Source organism: Branchiostoma lanceolatum, chromosome 1 (assembly GCF_035083965.1).
Source record: "Branchiostoma lanceolatum isolate klBraLanc5 chromosome 1, klBraLanc5.hap2, whole genome shotgun sequence".
Lineage (NCBI taxonomy): Eukaryota > Metazoa > Chordata > Leptocardii > Amphioxiformes > Branchiostomatidae > Branchiostoma > Branchiostoma lanceolatum.
The window spans coordinates 18,577,461-18,599,697 of NC_089722.1; the positions used below are offsets into that span (position 1 = coordinate 18,577,461).

The 22,237-nt window shown below is 38.7% G+C and overlaps 2 long non-coding RNA genes across 5 annotated transcripts in view; both read right to left on the reverse strand.

The window, feature by feature from the left end:
- Positions 1 to 8,052: 8,052 nt before the first annotated feature.
- Positions 8,053 to 22,237, reverse strand: part of LOC136439375 (uncharacterized) — a 30,798-nt gene continuing 16,613 nt past the window's right edge. For both annotated transcript variants that reach the window (XR_010756515.1, XR_010756516.1), the window contains exon 4: positions 8,053 to 8,503. This is a non-coding gene — a long non-coding RNA (uncharacterized lncRNA). The remainder of the gene's footprint in view (positions 8,504 to 22,237) is intronic.
- Positions 16,672 to 20,960, reverse strand: LOC136439232 (uncharacterized). 3 transcript variants are annotated; one of them, XR_010756503.1, is made up of 5 exons: positions 20,655 to 20,960; positions 19,990 to 20,054; positions 18,622 to 18,693; positions 17,669 to 17,762; positions 16,672 to 17,205 (listed from the first exon to the last, which is right to left on the reverse strand). It is a non-coding gene; the product is annotated as an uncharacterized lncRNA (long non-coding RNA). The 3 variants fall into 3 exon arrangements; XR_010756504.1 differs by lacking the exon at positions 18,622 to 18,693 and having other exon boundaries at positions 17,665 to 17,762; positions 20,655 to 20,956; XR_010756502.1 differs by lacking the exon at positions 18,622 to 18,693 and having other exon boundaries at positions 20,655 to 20,951.

The window sequence follows — 22,237 nt, forward strand, 5'->3', positions numbered from 1 at the left end:
GCTGCGAGGTCGCCACCCTAGTGGAATAGGGGGGCATAACCACAAACCCACCTCGCTAACTTCGCACACAGGCACACCGGTGCGTGACTCGGGCAGTTTCTCCCCTGCTGCAAGTTGCCCCGCAGACTAAACAAGTCAACAAATGCGCCCCAACGAGAAACTTCATCACAGGAAACCTGGTCATAAACACGGGAGAAGTGACGACAGGCCGGACTCCGCGCGCCGCCGCCTCTTCGGAAGTAGACCTAAGTGGGCTGCTTCAGGTGAAGTGGTGGGAGACCATATATGGGCATTTCTGTGACATCAGTCTTATGTCATCGCTCTGTGGGTTTCCAGGTTATTTCGGAGCTGACAAACATGAATTAGAGACTCCTGAAAACAAGGTTGAAGTGGGACAGCTTGGTTTTGATGAAAATGTTATCGGGAAGCTAGTTGTGCAGTCGGAAAATTTCAAAGGAAACTAAATTCAGACGACATGCATTTTTTGCATCCTTTTTGAACAATGAAATGTAAAAGCATATAGTTTTCATAATGAATCATCTGATAAATACATGCCTAGCTCAACAGTAGAATGATGGCGTAAAATCATATTTAACATCACCGAAACTTCAGTAGAATTAAAACATGACTGTCTTTACCTGTGGGACAGAATTTCCAGAGTAACTGTAAGAAAGTTATAATTTTCTTTTCCTTTTTCGGTCCTTCCAATCCTACCAAACTCAATGTTGTCCTTTTCTCGCAATATGATGTGTATAATGTAGTTAAATAATGTCTGGAACCCAAAATGTTGCAGGCTGATAATTAGGACGCTATGAACTTCAGTACATCTTCAAAACTCTGTTGTTTCAGTTTGTCCAACAAACAAAAAGAACAAAACACATTCGTACCGGTAGTTCGAATTCATATCCCCGTTTATTTTGCAATATCCGAAAGCTAATTGCAAGTAATCGTAGAGTAATGATAGCAAATGATTTTATCAGATGATATGTATGAGATCTTCTGCTGGGTTTCAATCATTCGTTGGAGACAATGGAGGACAAATTCTCCTACTTCTTCAATAACATGAGGGTTTCTTCAATTTGATAATTGATCGTTTTACATGGTGGGAAAACAAGAAAATAACAAGTACGTCGATGAAGGTTAGACATCCAGGTAATAAGATATTCCATATAGTAGTTACTCAAGCAACTGGATATGATTTTGGAAACGGTCAGACGTTACAAGTGGTATTAACTACTTTTCTTCAGAGACACCAATAAACACACATATAACATATGATAAAACATGAATGTGGCTTTTGAAATCCGTTTTGTCGATTTGTGACTTTAATGTTCTATATGGACAATTCTTATGTAGTCCAGAACAGTATAAGCTAGATTTTTTATTAAAAGAGACATACTTTTTAGATATATAGCGTTGAATGTTCTTCATATATTCCCTGGCTTCCATTCTTTTGATAGTACGTAGTCTGTTTCTTTATTATTCGATGTACATTAATGCTTAAGAATACAATTCTTCTTTCTTAGTTTTCTTTTTATTTTTTTTATTTTTTGGTTTCGCATACATGTAAGTCATAATCCACCTTAAGGTTTTGTACCTTACGTACAAACTGCGCAAGGCAGTAAGGTTTGAATAACTCACACTTGGAAGGACCTCTAATCTAAGTGCACAACATCGGGGCCTGCTAGGGATTCGAAACCAGAACCTTTAGATTCAAGTCAAGAACCATAACCACAAGACCGCCTTGCCATCTTGCACACGGTTACATAGAAGTGTCGAAAGAAAAAATCGCATTTAATAATAATATTAAGTTTATTGATTCGTTCATTGATCTCTAAAATACATGGCAGCGTCCTCAGCGCAGCAGAGGAGGCTGGATTGCGTACTTTAGGCATACATGTACTACATGTGACAAAATCTCACTCAAATTTAAGCGACTAGTACTATTCAAAATCCAAATCAAAACAACTAGTACTATACAAGCAACTATAGTACTGTACAAGATGAAATAAGAGATACTGTAACAAGAAAAAGAAAACGTATTGTACGATTGCATTTTGTGTATACGGTTTTTGTTCCAAAAGTTGTTTTAACCTAACATGTGATGTTGCTTGTCAGCAGAAAGCTGATATTGGTGTTTGTTAACGCCTTCCCCATTTACACCGCAACAGTTCCTCCCGAATCAAAGACTTGCAGTATCGTGCTAGTGATGAGGAGAACATCGCCTTTCCAGAGAACAAAGACGACTCCCTGGGTTCTTTGTGGCCGTGTTTATAAATTTTGAAACCGAAGACACCCATACATTTAGAGAAACCCGGCATTCTTTTACACGCGCGGTGTAAGAGGAGTCCATCTGTGTTTGGTCGTGGTTGTAAGGGTGACGAAACATTCCCAGCGACCTCAAACGACCTCAGTATGTGTGAAAAAGTTTTGTCACCGATAGATTAGATCTCTGTATCACCACTAAGTACGACGTGTATCAATCAAACTTACACAACGACAACTTGAAACATTGACGTTGGCTGCAATAACTTTGGAAACTAATTCGTTTCTACAAGAGTCAAGACATCAGAGCAACATACATACAGAGAGATATCTTTGTACTACGCAGCTGAATTCTCCGCTGTCAGCTGTCGTATTCTGTGGTTGCAGGTTTTATTCGTATTTCATTTGTTTGAATAATTTTGTTCAGAGTCTACGTGAGATTTCGAAAGAAGAACAAAGCAAAAATACACTGCACGGAATTTCGTTGCAAAAGTAAGTTGTTCTTTTTATACAGTTGGGCGTGTGTATCTTATTTTTTTGTAGATAGATAAGATGCTACGGCAGACATGTATTTTCAACACATATACCTCCCAGGGACGCAAGAACATGACACCAGTACTGTCATAATTTGCACTCTTCTTTGTTGCCACAAACAGTGACATTTCCGAGTTGTAAACAAAATTTAAACAGAAGAAGCCACAACGTGTTTTTACACCCGGGGGCAAGCAACACAGAGATATGGCAGTTGCTTGGCTCACTGATCATTATCAGAAACTACTATACACTCCGTAGATGTCATTTACAAATGTAGCTCCAACTGGTTAATTGAACTCTTTGTTCATACAAGATGTAAAACTATGATTTTAAAGACAACAAACCACACAAAACGTATACAAATTCGTTCTTAATCTATGACATTCGTTGAGGTCGCTATCAGACTCTATTGGAAAGGGGCTTCATATAACTTTGATGATGAATGGTTTATTTCAAAAATAAAACCCCTCGCAGCCTATTAGGCTGAATTACGGATTTAACAATGTTTAAAATTCATTTCTGTACAACATGGCAACATTATTACATGTAGACATGGCAAAATTATAATATAAAAGAACGTGATTAACAGTAGTGGTCGTACAAAGGATGTATATATGGTGACAAGGTCTTCGGTGGGAAGGTTGAAATGTTTAAGTTTCCGCAAGAAGAACAGGCGTCGGTTAGCTTTCCCTACCATTCTGGTAACCTGTGTCTCCCACTTCAAGTCTCTCTGCGGACACACTCCCAACAGAAAAGTGAACTGTAGTAGAACTTAATGACAAACTGAAGGATATTTCCTCACTTTCAAAGTGTATGATCTTCAACATTTGCAAGCGTTCACGATGTTAAGAAATACAGCACTAGTAGTTAGAAAATTGCATCTGAAACGCAAAAACTCTTGACACGTTACTCATTGGATAGTTGCCAAATACTCGTATCTTTCTACATTCAATAGTGTTTACGTCAATCCGATAAAAGGGACAAAATGACCACAAGAAACGACGCTTTCTATTGACCCTTTCACTGACTCGGATATACCCGAATCTCCTCAACGATTCCGAGAAATCGTTGTTTTTGTAAAATCTTCTCCGATGACGCCATATACATTCATAGTCAGTGATTCGGAACACCATCTAATATGAAAGGCATTTTGTGTCAGACGTCGCAGGAAAGAAGTCGTCTTATCAACGTAGAGAAGTATAGTTTTCTACTGATTCATGACCGCTGTTACAGGAAACCTGATGTAGAATCAGAAAAACAGTGTGAACCATTGTTTGAAAATGTTATTTATATAATTAGTTTTTCTGAACGGAAATCTTGGATTCATGGTGCCGGTGTCTGGAAACTATGACTGTCTTGATGTCGCAGAATACTTAAGGAAGGAAATGTACGAAGCAAAAACACAAAAACAAACGAGCCAACATGATTTTGATGGAATCGAATAAAGGAAAAGACTAAATAGACACCTCCAGTAGAAATCGTTCCATTTTCATCCTACGGTACCATTTCTACAAATGTTTCTGTAGGAATTCCGCACACAAGTATTCGTTAACTCGCTCGCTCACTCATTCACTCTCATTCATTCACTCACTCATCTTCAGCTACGTATCACATGTCTGCAGATAGTTTAAAATCACGTAGACTTTACACCATCTCTTATATATACCAATAAAAGTAATATTAAGGATATTTGAATCTTTAGATCTCTTAAAAATAGTGCTTAATGCTGCGTATCAGTATACAATACATTTGGGTACAGGTCCAATATACCGGTATATTGATGTACCTGTACTGTATTTGAATAGACTCAAGTGTGCAACATAACTTTCTGACTTATTTTGTTGCTGAACAATCTTATTCCTACCACGAAGATGAAATGTCAGTACTGGAAAAAGATGAAAACATTATATGGGCGTTGAAAGCAGAACCATCTTTGATTTGATATCTTCCCTAGAGCATGGGTTCTCTGCCTGAGATACATGAAGCCTAGATAAACATTCTTTTAGCCGTTTAGTCCCTTTTCTGTCATCTTTGAAGACCACAGGTTACTTTCAATTTGTCAAATCGTCCAGGTAACGTTACTAGACGAGTATGGGCGGCCATCGCACTGCGACCTGCATCGGGTTTGTGTAACCCTCCCCTTCATAGATGAAAACCGTGCAAAATGTTAAAGGATGACTGAAAAGTCAACAAATCACAGAAAGTGTAGATTCGTTTTTTTTTTATTCAGGAAATTCGTCAAGCGCTCTGCTAGTATGTAGTATTGATTTAGCAACCTGATTTAACTCGGTCGCAGCGAGTTCACCGTCTAAAGCTTCGGCCCCATTTCCAATCCGGGGCCCGATCGGACTGTTTGCGAAAGCGAAAAAATTAAAAATGCATATCAAGAAAATACACAATATATGGTTGGGAGTACTTTTTGTCACGTTCTGTGCCTTTTGTTGTCTTTCATATCCTATTTTTCATTCCCACTAGCTGTCCGGCCGGGCCCCGGGCAGAAATGGAGCCGAAGCATTACATCCTGATTCCACTAGGCCGGTGACCACGTTGTGATCGCGCTGTGACGTAAAATTTGACAAAGCGCTCAACGAAGATTAGAAAAAAAAAGAATATTTTCACGTATATTGTGTTTTCCTATCTTTTCAGTCATATATATATATACTTGTCCATTTTGCATAATGCTTCAATCATAAAGTCAAGGGTTACACAAACTCAAGTTAGGTCGCAGAGAGAGCGCGGCGCGATCACCGCCTAGTGGAACGGGGGCCGAATGGAATGGGGGTGTTAAGCCCCCGCCTCACTGGACCCGCGGCACGCTGGCGTTGTCGCTGCGCCCGATCGAATTGACAAAGCACTGAACGAATTTCAACGACAAAAAAACGAATATTTTTAAGCTTTGTGTGTTTTGTTGTCTCTTTGGTCATACTTGTATGTTTTGAATGATATTCCCATTATAAAGTCAAGGAAACCCAAATCCAGTTTAGGACTTAGCGACGCCGCCAGCGTGCCGCGGGTCCAGTGAGAGGGGGGCTTTAGGTAGTCAGTCCCAGTTGGAAACTCTCCCTCCCCCCACACCCTTGCCAACAGATGTGTTCTTTTATCATCCCGGCCTGACAACTCCTAACATGTCTGGGCGTCACTCAGTCTGCTGAAGATGCAATTAATTAGTATCCGCCCAAGACGTAAACAATATAGAGTTGCCAAAAAATATTCGCTGAAATATTGGGCAAAATTTTTGGCTGACAGATCAAGGGTGGTTGTAAGGCCCACGTGGATTGGTTCTGACGTGCGGGCGTCTTGAATATCTCGCAAAGATGTCACTTCAGCCGTCCTACTATCTGGTCTGATGATTTTCAAGCATGGTGGAAGAAGGAATACGTTTTCTTCTACGATCATATAAAAAGGAGCTCTTTAAAGAAGTCATCGAATTTCATCCTATTTTTCCACGTTTACAGACAAAATGAAAACTGCTCTCTCACAGAATGCACACATAACAGAAAAAGTGGGAAGCTTCGTCTTCAGAAAAAGCAGTCAAAACAGCAAGTTAAAATCAAAACTCAGCATTTAGAACGGAGTTTTCACATGTAATATTGGTCGTTACTGTGTGTTCTTCTTTTCCTGTTTCTTGCTATTAGCCTTTATACAAGGATTTGCGATAAGCTTATAATGTCCTTGACTTTAAGTCCGATCTTCAAAGTAGTGACACTCATATTACTATTTTTTTTCGAAAACCAGGCAAATCATGTGCGGAGATTTCAGAAGCAAACTTTATTTATATAATAAATGAAATTCTCAACGTTCAATTTCACTCAACACCTAATATTTTTCCCAAAATCATATCCAGTTGCTTGAGTAAATGTGGCGCAAGTATTTTTAAGTTACTTTACTTTTCAAAATACAGCGTCGACAGCTTTCGTCAACCATGTGTTTTGTTAGATGTTCTAAACACTGATGAATGTTTATAAAGATATCGGCCATATCTTCCTGCATCAACTATTGTTATCTAGTATTTTCCGTCTCCACGTTTGAAAAACTCTCTGTCAAGTTCAACTTGAACCTATACTGATATAGTATTTACTTTTCAATCTAATTTTGTTATCAAAAATGCGCACAGAGCATTCACGTCCACCAGTCACCATAACGGTTTTAAATGAATATAAACAGTTTCTTCAAATGTGTAAATCAATTCAACACACTAGTATTCTTAGGTAAACTAACTTTTTTTGTGTAAGGCTAAGAACTTAAGTTGCGTAATATTAATAAGGTAGAGAAAAATGTTGAGAAAAGTAAGGTGAATGTCTTTGACCCTGTATTCTTAATTTCTTCTTGGCAGTCTTGGGGACTTATCTTAAGATAATCTTTGTGACTAGCGACTGTAGCTAAGTCCGATACGCGATATCGTAAATATTTTTGAAGGAGCGACCTTTGGTTATATATGGCTCACATAGAGCCATATGGATCATATTCATACCCTTCTCTGTCGTCAGCGATTCGCTGAATGTTTTCCAAGGAATGTAAAACCTCAAGTTAGACTAGGGGATTTAAAACTAAAATCAAACTTGCCCTACGTGTGGAGTCTATGGATGTACCTATGGCTTAACTGGTATCAGCCTCACAGTTGAGCTCCTGGTTCCTTTTAGTTTGTAACTGGGAGACCCCGGTCCAAATCCTAGGACGAGCATCTAAGTTGGGGCTGCGACCGTCTTTCGGATGGGACGTAAAATGGGGTCCACTGTTCGAGGAGCACGTTAAACGGGCAAACACTCCCCGTAAAAATATACCCTGCTACTGAAACAGCAAGGAAACTTGCTGACGTATGTGCCACTAGGCACTACATGTTAACAACAAAAACAACAACAATAAAAATGATGACCAATATCATCTAGTCTCTCATCACTTGCCCTCTGTCCTGTAGGAATGAACATTACTGGGCGCCAACTATTAGAATCTTTGACCCAGACCCTGATTTTTGGACTATGTCTGTCGTCCGAAACGTGAATCACCATGGTAACGGTGCTGCCGAACCGTGACGTCGCATCAGCACATCTAGCGCCACCACGCGTCACGGCAATTTCAATAATTGCAGCGACGAAATGCCAGAGCGATGAAAGCACTTGAAATGACTCCCGAAATAGATCCGAATGATGTCATTGTGAGAAAATTCTCAAAACAGTGTTGATAAAACTTACTGTTACGTGCACAGTCATAAGATACCATCAGTCAGAAAACAAACGAAAGAAAACAAAGCTTGGATAAACTACGGAAACTTTATATCTTGATATCGCAACGAGATAGGAAGGAGTCAAACAAAAGCAAAATGCATTATATCATATCAAGGTATTGCCTCTTACTTATAGATAAAGTTCACACATCATGCAAGGATCAAACGTTTTTCAAAGTCTCTACGACCATGTCCAAGTCTACCGCAATGATATCATTTTCAACAGGCAACATATTTCCAAGCTATCGTCAAATTAGCACTTCATTTTAAAAGACCATGACGAGGTCAGTTAACTGACACGGCACAAAAAAAGAAGTGTAAGCATACGAGACGCGGTATCGAATTATCTGTTCCATTGACCCTCATATACACCACGAGGCAGATCCATGATCTTGACGCTGTTCTCCAGGCGTGCAGATATTCTCAGCCTCCCCGGTATTTCCTGTGCTGAAGATTATCCCGCAGCAGGCAGTGCTGATGGATCTGGTAAAAGAAGAAGAAACCGAGAAGATATAAAGGAGTAGAAATGAAAATGAAACGCTTAAAACACGTCCCAAACAATGTTTAAACCTGGCTATAATAGATTAACTACACTTAACCTCATTCTACATTACACGTCAGAAGAAAAATCATAAATGTGCATTCTTGCGATCCAGTTTTGCATATAATACCATTCTAGGTATCACTCACTCACTCACTCACTCACTCTCTCCCATAGCTTGGTATGATGGATCATAAAAAAAGTTATAAATATCTGTTCTGAAAGTTCATTTAATTTCTTTAATTTCACATTATGTATATTATGGATTATCATATACTAGTGTTTCTGTTTGCTTGATGTTTTATTTCAATCATGTTTTCTTTGTAGTAAAAGACAATGGAATATGAATGAAGGAAGACCGTCAGACATGTACATACATAAATGTCACACTCACACAAAAAGGACACTAGTAATTCACAGATACAAGAGTACATTGTCAAGCTAGAAAGAGTACTATAGTCTAGAAAACGATTTGGCTTCTAGATCTCCTTGCTACTTTTTATGCGATGCAAGAGCAATGTGTTTATAATCAAAGGTTTGTCTGTATTTCTATGGTGTATGGGGTAGAAAAACATGGATTCTATTAGTCTATAAAGTTGATCTCTCTCTTTTTCTTTCTCTCTTTAGTGGACTAAATCATATATCTTCTGTACTGTTGCAATTATAGTATGAAAACTTTGTGGATCATCGAAAAAAGTGTCATTTAGCGTTTCGGAGATGTTAATGGCATTTGTACCCGTCATGATAGTATACAAACAGCCCGGGTGGGATAAGGCAGTCTTCCGTCGGGGGAGACATCCCCGTGCTCCCGAAAAACCCAATCGAGGGCTTCGCTCTGATCCGGGTAATCCGTAAATCCATCCTTGGCGTCACTTCTCTGGGCCGGTATTACCGTCGATCAATCACTGTCAGGCCTATCTGGTCCGGAGATCGCCCGCAAATTCGTGTGGTCAATTAGAGCCTCCTTATCGCGATGGCCCCGATTAATACCCCGGATGAAGACTGTCAAGTCCCCGGATGTAGAGCGTCTGTATCCCGGATGAACGGTTTGACATTCAGGATCATTCAGAGCGAGCGCGTTGATCTGAGATATCATTAGCGGTTAAAGAAGAAAGCCGTCAGATCTCTCGTTATGTATCCCTGCTGAGGAAGGGCACATGCTGTTGTGTAAGGTCTAACCCAAGGGCCATGGTTCGATTCCCATTGCATCTATCAACTTGAGATGAAAATACCCGGCATAACAAATGACATTGTGCGAACAAACGCAGAGTTAGTAGCACAGACAGAGGTAATTGAAGGCCACCGCGACTGAGTGCCTATTTGATGTGACAAGTGGACACGGGTTCGAAGCCCATTCACGTCAGTTGAACAAATGATGTAACCAGTGATAAGTTTGTCTCGTCTTGTTGACCTCCTCACCAGTTGTTACTAACTCATACAAGCCTGCCGAGTATCTACATACACGTAGGCTGAGCTAATACCCTCTCACGTGAAAGCTCAGAGCCAATACTGTAATTTGTGCAGTCGACATGAATCAAAACCTGATTTCTGATGTCATCATAACAACACTTTAACATAAACTGAGAAGATCACACATATTTGGTGGTGAAGAAGTGATGCTATTCTTTAAATATCATACCTTGTGGTTTAGAAGTGACGAAAAATTTGCTATCCTTTTTAAATAGACGGGAGTAGCCTACGCTATGTTATAGAATCGCCCAATCGGCTAGTCTGAAATCAACATAGATGTTGACTTGGACAATGTTGCCACATGAAGGGTATTGTGATTTTTGTACACTAAAGTAAAAAAATATACTTAAAACAGTTACATATTCAGGGGAAATATCGTGTCAATGATTAGCTAGTTTAATGACTACCTGGTCGAGGTAGTACATGGACAACTTGAGCAACGAGAAAAATATATATGGCTGTGGCTGTTTAAAAAAAAAATCATCACACCAGGTGAAGTCTACAAATCAGCCAGCCCATCCCTCAGGCGAGCCGATCGGACACGGTGCTGTTTTCGGTGAGAGACGTCTCAGTTTTTTGAAGCCGAGCATTAATTGGGCAACTGTTGACAAAATATGACTTTTCCACGGATAGGACCACACACTTCAGGTTAGGTGGGAGCTTTTACAATCTCTCTCGTGTGTCCCCGCTAAAGCCTCTGTTTTCAAGACCTTCCCACGACTTTCCTCCTGACCACTCCCAACCAAGGTCGGCGCTGCGCTGGGAGTAGCCTACAATCCATTCTATTCTAGCTCCAGTTCACTGCTCTGATCACTTCCAAGCAGAATATGACTTTTCCGACATAGATACTTGGTCGGTGCAGACAACTTTTAGTAGGCAACTTCACCGACTAACTCGCAAGCAGAGATGCCCTTGCTTACGGCTTACTCCCAGCCATGGAAAGGAGAAGGTCGAGATGTGTGATTGGGGCTTAATCCGCCAGGTTTATCGGGAGTTAGCAATAACAACACCGTGGGGCAGGGCACAGGAACACCGTCCACCAATACAGCAGTGGGGTTGGGACCTTTCGAGCCGCTCCGGAGTGTGTTTTTCTCGTCGATACATCATCTACGATGCCTTGCAACAAGAATTAAAAGAACAGGAGTAAATTCTAGTTTTTCAAGCATTTGCATATTAGGAAGGTGCTTAAATAAAGGTATGATTGGAAAGTCATCGGAGCAAAAGGGTGTTTTAAGTCTAATCATTAACTATACACGCAATGATAGTTTTACATACGAGACGCCCCAGACCCATAATGTGGACACATCTTATACGCGTACACTGTGGGGGGATAGGAGAAAAAGCTTCGTTTACTTGTCCAACTAAGTATCATCTTCATTAGTTGATCTTAGCTTATCGTTACGGGATAAAACGGATAACATATGTCTACCATCTACCGGAAAATTCAACAACAACAACAGCAACAAAATCATTAAGACCCAAAATCATCCTAACCCCTCTGTAAATTAGTTTTTCCTAAGAACAGATGTAGTACACTGGAATTTGGAACACTTGTAAAATGTTAGCTATCAGTTGTAAATCAATTTTGATCCGATCTCATTTGCAAAACTATGAATGTGTGTATGAATAAATACTTCAAGACATGCCATATTTTGTTAAAGTATGAACGAAGTATCTCTGAACCATCACAGTTCACAAATACTATTAATACTTATACATTCATTTATGTTTATAACTTGCAGCAGATGTTTAAAGAGGAACAAAAAAACTTTTCACATAATAGAATCAATGAAACATGATTATGAGAAAGTATGAATAATTTTGTTGGTAATTGTATCATGGACGTATGCATTAATGAAAGAAAATGGAGGCTATTCTACGTATGCCTGTACTGTCCCCTACCTCCAGAGGAATAGACTACCTCAGACTGAACAATAACAACAAAACAAACATAAATCACGGAAAGGGGTTTCAATAAACATGTGGATTACCGTTAGATCCCCTGCCGAACATAGTCACCATTCCTATATGATACGACGATAAGGACATATAAAACAGAGTCACGTGTACGCTATGATCAATGATTTAATTTCAAAGACAACAGACAGAAACGGCTAAAGAAATCCGTGTTGAAAAATACATGCGTTCTTCCACAGTATCTACCTTGACAGCTACCCAGTACAATGAACTGTTGATATGTTAAGCGTGTTGTGTTCAGTTTTGTTTTTCGCATCAACATAGAAAGTAATCCTATAATATATTATAGATATCTAAATCAGCACATGTTAACGATCATATGACACACATGTATACCTTCGATATATATATTTTTTTTACTCATAACTTAAAATAAAGATTGAATGTTTACTGCTTTGATGCGCATTTTGGCCCATAGGATAAACAAAGTGAAAAGGTGGGTATATGCCATATCAAAAAGTTAGTATTTGCATTCAAAGTTTTATTTATTTTTATTTATTCGTTTGGCATGCATTGTATTTACATGCCAGGGTTGCCCAACTAGCTTAAGCTATTACAAAGGGCAACCCTGGGAGAAAAAATAATCATTACATTTAACATACATAATCATTACATTAAACATACGCAGAGATCACTACTAGATTAATTAAAAGGTTGACATTCATATTTACATTATATACACGAATTCTATCGGAATGCCTGCAAGTAATTATAATGTTTACAGCTAGCTCCGTCGCATGCATTTAAAGTTGTGAGTTGTACTCGTACGAACAGGGGCTCAAATTCTAACCACAATTGACCGCACACATTTTTATATACAAATTATCGAATGCAAAATTCTGCTTTCAATCAGAATGCTACAGTATTTGATACCTTCTGAAGTTTAACTTAATATCAAATGTATCCTTATGATAACAGTAGAAGCTTGCACTCTGAAATGTTAACGGTAATGAATTTGTTGCAAAATATATTTACCTCGTTGTATATTATTAGAGCGTTGTTGTTGCCTTCTTTTGAAGACAATATTGAACCATGATTACTTTCGGACAACAAAACACTGTTTGATCCTCAATTTTTAAGCTCAAAATATACTATGCTTCTTTACTTTCACAGGGGGAACATCAAAACATCTTACAACAGCAGTTCTATTCTTTCATTCCTCGCGTTTTGTTGCGGTCCTGCGATAACACAAGTATAAGTGTTGCCACTTGTGAAGCGAAAAGAAAAACTTCCGTCCGTCCGGCCGACCTATCTGTCTCCCTCGGAAGTCAGATAAGAGGGGAGCCGCCCATTGCTGCCGATCGCTACCCCTCATCCGTCTGGATCAAGATATCCTGACAGAGTGAGGACACGGGTTCGATTCCCAGGGCACCTTTTGCTCACGCCAATCCAAAGACAGCGCCGTCAGTCGTTCTTGTAAATTTTGTAGATTAAAAAAAAAAGTTTGAACCTTTTTCTGAGAGAAAAATTGATACCATGCAAAATGGTATTTTCTGCACATCAAGCAACTGATCAAGATATCCTGACAGAGTGAGGACACGGGTTCGATTCCCAGGGCACCTTTTGATAACGCCAATATTGAAGAAAGACAGCAAAAGTATCTATAGCTGGTCTTTGCTGTTGTAAATGAATCTTTTTCTTTGGACAAAAATGGTACCTTACCGTTGCAAACCAATGATGACAGCTCATCAAGGAACTGATCAATATGTCCAATGTATATATTCAAACGTCTAAACCAAAGAGTGGGGACGTGTGTTCGATTAGCAAGCGGTTTTTCACTATACATTTTCGGTATTTTCACCTATCTTTACCACAAATGAGCCGAAAATAGTATTTTGCAGTCCTGTGTGATATAAAGGGAATCTTAAGTCATAACGCATTGCTTCAAGCTACCGCCGTGCTAACTTTCTGTGTTTTTTTCGTCCAAATGATGGCACAGGGTCGAGCATGAAGAGGTAAAAATATTTTGTTTTAAATATTCTGACCCAAAAATCAGAATACGCGCATTTTGACGGACGGTAGCCATGAAAACTTACTAAGGTAGTTAACTGAAACCTCTTGGTGTGTGGATGACAGTTGAAAATTGAATTAAGTTAATTCGTATTAAGGTAATTAAAAATAACCAAGGCCGAAAGAGACCACTTCAAAGGAATTCTATTTAACTTAGAAATTATCACGGAATATAATTGGGGTCGACGCTGAAGCCAGGTATACTATTAAAGGCTACGAGTTCGCAGACCATTTTGGCCTAGGGCAAGATATTGTCCATTTAATCACATCAAACTGAGTGAGTCTACAATATGAAGACCGCCGTTCTCACGACTATAATATGTTCACACACATTTGGAGAATGTCCAAATATTTCAAGATGTTCTTATGCACTATCTAATCTGAGGTGTCTCAGCGTAATTGAAAATGGTTGATTGAGGACAACAACGCCTGTTATGTACTCAGCCCGTCTTTCATATTCCCGCTCGCATTCTTGTTTCATCCGTTCCCACAGTTTGTTGATAATACTAATAGTGCTACGTGTGACTAGAAATAGATAGAATGTATCAACAGGTTTATTTCAAATCGGCGTTGATACACATCTCAAGAAACCTGAAGTACAGAAGGCTATTAGGCCACGCTGACTTTATCATATGGATTACATTTTCGTTCGTTTTCAAAAATAGAAGTTTGCGACCATACTGTAAATTGCGCAAAAGAGCTACAAAATGAACAAATGCATGTCGCCGATTGCAAAAAAAATATCGCGTAAAGCAGATACTAATGTTGACATACAGTGATTCTTCTCTTATCATGAAATGTGCACATTTTGTCGTAAACTTACCTTTTCACAAAATGTATTTTGAGCACTGAGTTTTCCAAAGTCATTCAAGGAGATGTAAAATAACTAAAATAAAAACCATATTCTGTAATTTTAGTCACTTGTAAAAATCTTCCTGACCACTCCGATTTCATAATGAAAATTTGGGGCTTTTTTTGCCCAACGCTTGTCTTTTTCGCACGCTAATCACCTCTGCCAGGTGCCAAGAGGATGTCATCCGTATATTCAGATCAGTCTGGCCTAATTGAAACCCTGTAATAGAAATTTGAAGATGTCAAGGGTAAGATAATACAGACCCTCGACAAACCAGATAGTCGTTTAAAAGATATGTCCTTGAATACGTCAATTGAACTCCTTTTCTACCTTTGCTCTACCGAAATTGAAAATATTGGAGATGAATGTATATTTAAGCATTCACTTTCAGAAACTCACGAGTTTCTTATCCTATAGTCAAAGGGAATAGTTTCCGTATAAAGGTATGAATAAATGTTGAAAGAATAGCTGGTACCGGTATCAATATTCTACGAATGTTAATCTTAAAATGGCCGACCTCGACTTGTCATCACAGGACTCATACTCAAGTATACAGGAAGCCATTTTGCATGGTCGGGAAATGGACCCCACTTCAAAGAACAATAACGCAAAAAGGGGCAATTTGTACCCATTTTAGGTCGCTTGTCAGCTGCCTATCTGAACTGTCGAATGACGCCGAGATATCTAGCAGTTGAGTAGTATGTTTCGCGGTGAAAGACTGTGGTTTATTTGAAACAGTGGAACGAAACTGTTTGTAACGCCAAAATTAGTTACTCAAGCAACTGGATAAGATTTTGAAACAGTCAGACGTTTCAGACAGCATCCGCTATCTTTCGTCAGTGACTGTTTGTTGTTGCATATTTCTTGACGTAAACTTCTTTTATTCGCAGTAGTCCCTACACAAGTTGTGGTTTACACAAGTTTCCCGCCCTGAACGGAAATTGTTCCTGTTTTTGTCTCCTTACTTCTCTAAATCTCTCAGAGTCTCCCCACAATTTTCTTTCATCCCTTTGTCTGACACCGCTGTTACAGACGCGAATAATCGAACATTTAGTTCTTTCTGGGAGCGGCGGTCCGAGAGTGGCGTTGCTAGGGGCAACGTCAAGATGGCCGCCGGGCGACACCTCGTAAAATATGTATCTGATCACAAATAAAGCTCTTTTTGTGCAATAAGCTTTATTCAACTTGTCTGGTTTGTATCGTTACAACTAAATAGAAGTTTGTTTAACATATTCATATTAGATTTCCACACATTTGGTGCAGTTTTGGTGGCTTTCCGCAACATTGTAAGATGTGCTTAGTTATATCAATCGCGGCGTAATGTGATCTTGACGCTGCAACAAATCGCTAATTTGTTCTTTCCTGTGACTTTACCCGTTAATGTCTGAAGTTGTTTTGAATAAGTAGTACCCTGTTCTTTTGTTTTATGTTGGTCATTTGTGTCTGACAATTTTTTTAAGTACGAAAAACCGCGCTCGCCGTAGGGGCGTCACGGGAGGGTAGAACCCGGAAGAACGCCATGTCGCAGGCTACTATGGCTGTCCACACAGATAGATTACGAACTGTTTGCAGTGTCTAAGGACGGTTAGCTGAAAGTAGTGTAAAGAGAAAACTTGATTATACTGTGTTAGCTTGCCAATACATTGTACATGTCCTAGTCAACACTCTATGCCTAAATATTCCTTGTGAGGAATCAAATACAAATACGTAACAACCGTGGCAGGACAATCTCCTAACGACTTTGGCCAAGAGAAAAGTGACTACAGCACAGGGTAGACGAATAATGAGCTGCCAAACTGGTGAAAAGGTTTATTTTATCTTTATTATTTACATTCATAGAGTTCATACAAAAATACAGAGATGAAATGAGACTGGTAAGATAACATGAAATGTCACATCACTCTGTAACCTACATGACAAGTACAATAATAATTCAATCAGCATGTAACATTATCATAGAAAGTAGGAATGTTAAGAGATTAAGTTAAAAAGTACAGATTATAAATACAGTACAAGAAAATATATCCCAACAACAGTCACTTATATGACATGTATGAAAATAGATATTTTTTCTTTACATTGTGCAGCCAATCACATTCTGAACTTGGTGTGATTAATGACAGCTATGATTATAAAGTCATATGAACATTTAAAAACATAGAGCAAATGAATTTAATTCAGCCAGACACATATAGTCAGAGAAAGACGAGTAGCTGCAGCCTGCACATGCTCATGAACTTCCACTGGCATTCTGAGCTGATCTGGAGGGCTTGATGAAGTCTGTCAAACTTGATCAGAGTGCCTGATGGCCACCTGTTGACAGGGATGGTTGACCTACACATGACATACAAGCAGACAAGGGAAATAAAAATATGACTTTTACCTTCTGGTCCTACAACCAATGCAACAATTACATTAAAATACAAGGTATGGTTAGTTGAAAACTCATTTGGTCTTGACATAAACTTGGACATTATCAGAAACCTACCACATCGAATAAACTTAATCCGACCCATTCTTCCTAATTGCCACAAAAAGTATCTTGAGAAAATTTATGAACTTAAACAAACAGCTAGGTTTTCTCTGACACAAAGAACTCAGATGCCAGCTGTTGTGAGGTGCAACCCCCTATTACACTATTTAACTGTTTATCTTCTTGTTATATGTGAAGAAACAGTAGGAGACTGAAAGTTCATGCATATGCATTTCTGGGAATAACACAAATATTTGAATTCAATTTTGTCACAAAACTAGCAACAGTACTAACTCTGGTTAACATACATATGTACTTACTTACTCTAGCTATAGGGTGGCTGAAGCAGTATGGGATCAGCTTTGGGTCAGAGAGGACCTCTCAGGAAATCACTGGAAACTGTGACTTCTGCTTTCTCCTATAAAGAACAAAGAAACAATTCTAAATGATAGTAGAAATATCAAACATACAATGGTTATTATATTTTCTATTGTTTCAGTAATGTTTCATGTACATTTACATGTACAAGTAACTTAGTAAGCATGTTTTTTTTCTCTCACAATAACTTTCTATAACATTACTTAGCCTACTAATTCCAAACTAAAGGACCAGCAACAGCCAGCTTATGTTACATGTTGTACACTTGTAGTCTGTAATTTCCAAATGAAAGTAGCAGGGCCCTTTTAAGATATATATGTCTGAAGAAGAAAGTGCACCAATGCACCGATCCTTTATCAATGCATAACTATAACATTATAACACAAGAAAAGTTCCTACAATAAGATGGAAAATTATAGTATTGTTTCACATTAAGAAATTCCTAGATTTCCTGGTCATCATTTTGTATATATCACAGTAGACAATGGAATTCTCCTAGTAGAGATTAGAATTCCAGTCTCTCCTAGGAGAGATTGGATTTCTACTACTGAATTGGGATCTGAATATTGGAATTCCAATTTGTCCTAGGACAATATTCCAGATTTTCCTAGTAGAGATTGGAATTCAAAGAGATTGATATTCTACTACTAGTACTGAATTGGGATCTGAATATTGGAAATCCAATTTGTCCTAGGACAATTACATATTTAAGTTTGAGGACATGCTAATCTCCAATTCTAATAGGAGAAATATAGATAACATCAATATATGATGGAAAATAGACTCTATCATTTCACAACTGAAATTTTAATGAATTTCAGCAAAGGTGTGCCTACATTCACCATTACTATTCTAGGAGAATTACTTCATATTTTAGATATCAGAATAATCAGATGTACCTTCTGTAACCATGGTGACATCCATCTTTTCCTGGTCACAGACCTTATTCATTCAGACCAACCCAGGTTGTCCTAGGACATATTGGAATCAAGATTTGTCTTAGTATAATTCACAATTCTAATGCTGCACGATTATCCCAATCTGTTTTAGGATATACTCAAATCTATGTCAATGGTATAGTGTTAAAGTAAAGGAAACAACAATATTCTTTGACAAGCCAGAATTTACACATAGACTTGCAATTTAAAATTCTATAGCAAAGCTTCAAAATCATGAAACAATACAATTAAGAACTACCCTTTTTCTAACATCTAAATTTGCTGCATACTACTCACTAGGGGCACAGTAGTACTAGTAACCTTTGTCTACCTACCTACCTACCTAGCTTTGTCTACAGCTGACTTCAAAATTACACACAAGTGATGCAACAGAGGTTATAATCTTTTCTTGCAATTAGCTGTCAAGAATATGTTATATACTATAGCTACTCACTAGCTAGTGTACAATAGTGTAAATGCAGAAATGTTCACAGTGGTTTTATGTTGGTGGGTTTTCGCCGCAAACTTAATTTAAAACCATCGCAAACATTTTATCTGATACTGTAGCACTGCCACAAAATCAAAACCCCTACGAACACTCCATTTATAGAAACTACGCGAGACGCATATACAGTAGTATCTAATATCCCAGTTCAGTAGTAGAATTCAAATCTCTACTAGGAGAATATGGAATTTTCCAAGGAGAGACTGGAATTCCTATCTCTACTAAGATAATTCCAGATTCTCCTGAATTCAGATCTCTACTGTGACATATACATTGTTACACATTAACATGCCATATACTAGTTTGTATAAATTCTACAAGAAACATGGTGATGAATCTGTTGATAAGGGAACATATGAAATTCATATAGCTGCACAAATACAGCATAGTAAAAATAGATCACATGTGCTTATTTCCATGCGTCATGTAGTAAAGAACTCACTACCTCAGTGTATAATAAGATGTTAGAAATACTTAAGGTATACCGGTGATAGAGCATGCTATATTTTAGCTCAGAATTAAGATTATTTAATGTCATCTAATTCTCAATACATTTATAGGTCCACCTATTTCAGTGATTCCACTTGTAAATGCTGTAATATATGTGGTAGTTACATTTAACTAGCATAGCCAATTTGTCAATTTATCTTATTGTTATACAGAATATTTTTTCATAGTAAGTATCAGTATGGTGAACTGTAAACTCAGCATGTAATTACACAACTTGCAGCATGTAATTACACAACTATAAGGTACAGCAGTAATTGACCTGGATTTTGCAAAATCTGTAGTGTTTCAATGCAATAATATTAATTACTACTTACAGGTCTAATCTGCACTGGTTGGTCTGTGTTAAAGATCTTGATACAACATCAGCACATGATTCACCCTAGTAGTAGAAACAAAAGGGAAAAAACAGTGAGGAGGGGGGCATATTACCTGTGCTGTAATTTACAGAATTTTCTGGGACATCATTTAAAGCTAAGTGATATGAACTGATGTAAGCTAATGCAATGTGAAATATTACAAGGACTAATGTAATAAATTGAGAAATAAGAATTCAGACCATTTTTCAGAATCATATATTGATGTTTTTCAGTGGAAAGCTACAATTTTGGGGGATTACAAATCAGGCTGGACTCAACCTCGGCAATCTAAGCATGTCCAAGATTGTATTTTTGCAGGCAATTTTATCATACTAGTGAAATATTATTGCACATTGTAACTTGCAAGAAGAAAAACAGCAATTTAAGCAGAGACAAACATCTTAACAGGAGTTTTTCCAGGCTATGGCCCCACCGCAGCTAGTGCACACATGCGAAACTTACACGAAAACACCTCGTGTTTGAGGCCTCGCGGCGGCGATAAAAAAATTGTCACATGCATGACACCATTTGCACATGGTGCAGACACGTCTAGTGTAACGAAAACGACCCGAGTCGTGAATGGGTAAACTCACCTTCATCCTAAAACTTTAAGAAGTACTTACCATTCCTTGAGAAAGCCTTAGAACACGAAAAAGATGCTGATCTTCCAGATTCAGCCGGTTGGCTCTGTAAAAACTGCATTTTGTCCGGTTTTAGGTCCCCAATTGCTGCAAAAACACTATCACCAAAATACTTCCGGCAAAAAACGGCACCACGTGACCATTGTGTAAACATTTCCTGCGGTCAAAGGTCTGAATCCGTCATAAGGCGTGAGGTCAGTGACCTGCAGTACCGTACAGCCGCTAGGCGGCGTCGCGCGGGCAAGAACGCTCGTTCGAAACTAAATGTTCAGTTGTAAACAGGCGTGCTGAGGGTGTTTTTCGGCTGTAGAAAGGGTAATGCCCTAACAAAACTTGGTCCCTCCCGCCATTGTTTGCGAACTAATCCGGTGGTTATTGACCAAAACGTGTTTTCTTAACTCCACCCCAGGTAGGCTAGGATTTCTGATATAAGGTTATTTTCTCCACGCGGGCTGAAAATCGCCGGAAACAAACCCGAGGTCGGTAAATAGCGGGTAACCCTAACTCCCCGGAACGATTGTGCTCAGGAGCCCCTCTAGTGGTGTAAGAAAACATAAACATCAACAACACGCCTTTTTCTAACGGTACGTTCTTAAGGACCGACTCGAGGTTTGGGTTTCTTTTGTCATCTCAAAAGAGGAAGAAGATTGTTTGAAGACGAGACGTTTGTGATAAGATAAGATTGCCCTGTGGGAGGGAACGGACAAGTCGGGAGCATCTTTTAATCATATCACAGTTGGCCAGAAAGAATCAGGTCAGGCTGTCGGGATAGACGCGCGATGACGGACGGCAAATTTAGCATGACACTCAAGAAGAGACGGAGTGAAATATAAGATGAAAGTACTTCGACGAACATTTGGAGAGAATCTAAAACAGACTTAAGTCTGAGATACTCACAAAATATAAAGAATTGTTGAAGTATAGTGTGTCATATAGCCGTAATTCGAACATTTTTCTTGCCATAAACACGTAAAAACAACGCGATTTGTAGCGTTTACCAGAATGAAGACAATGAAATGCACCTTGCGCAATTTCCATTTTTGAACATAAAGAAAAGACAAAACTTTAACAAGAATTATTCCCGATTTCATATGCTTGGGTAAACTAGTTTCAGAAGCACCAGTTAGAATTAAAGAAAAAAACACAAATTTACAACGAATTTTTTTTGAAACCTCGCTCGGCAAGCGCCTGCATAGGAATCGATCTCGTTAAAGTACTTCGAAACAAACAACCACGAAACTGTTGCCTTATTTTTAGCAAAACAAGTTATTGTACATGCGCGCATAAAGTAAGGTCCAGATTTTTACATTAGTTTTGATTAATATTTATAATCTTGCTACGATGTACAAGAAGACATTTGAATTAATTCTCAACTCTTGAAATACATTTTCCCAACGTTGCTCTTCTGTTTTCTTATTTAATGATGCCTGCTTCGTCTTGTAACGTTTGCTTTCCTCCATCGCTGGGTTCGGAAGCGACTTTTCAGCGGCTAGTGTCGGCTTTCTTGTTTCTGTAGTTACCAGAGTACACACATCGCCATTCAGCGGCGCCGACCGTAACCCCGG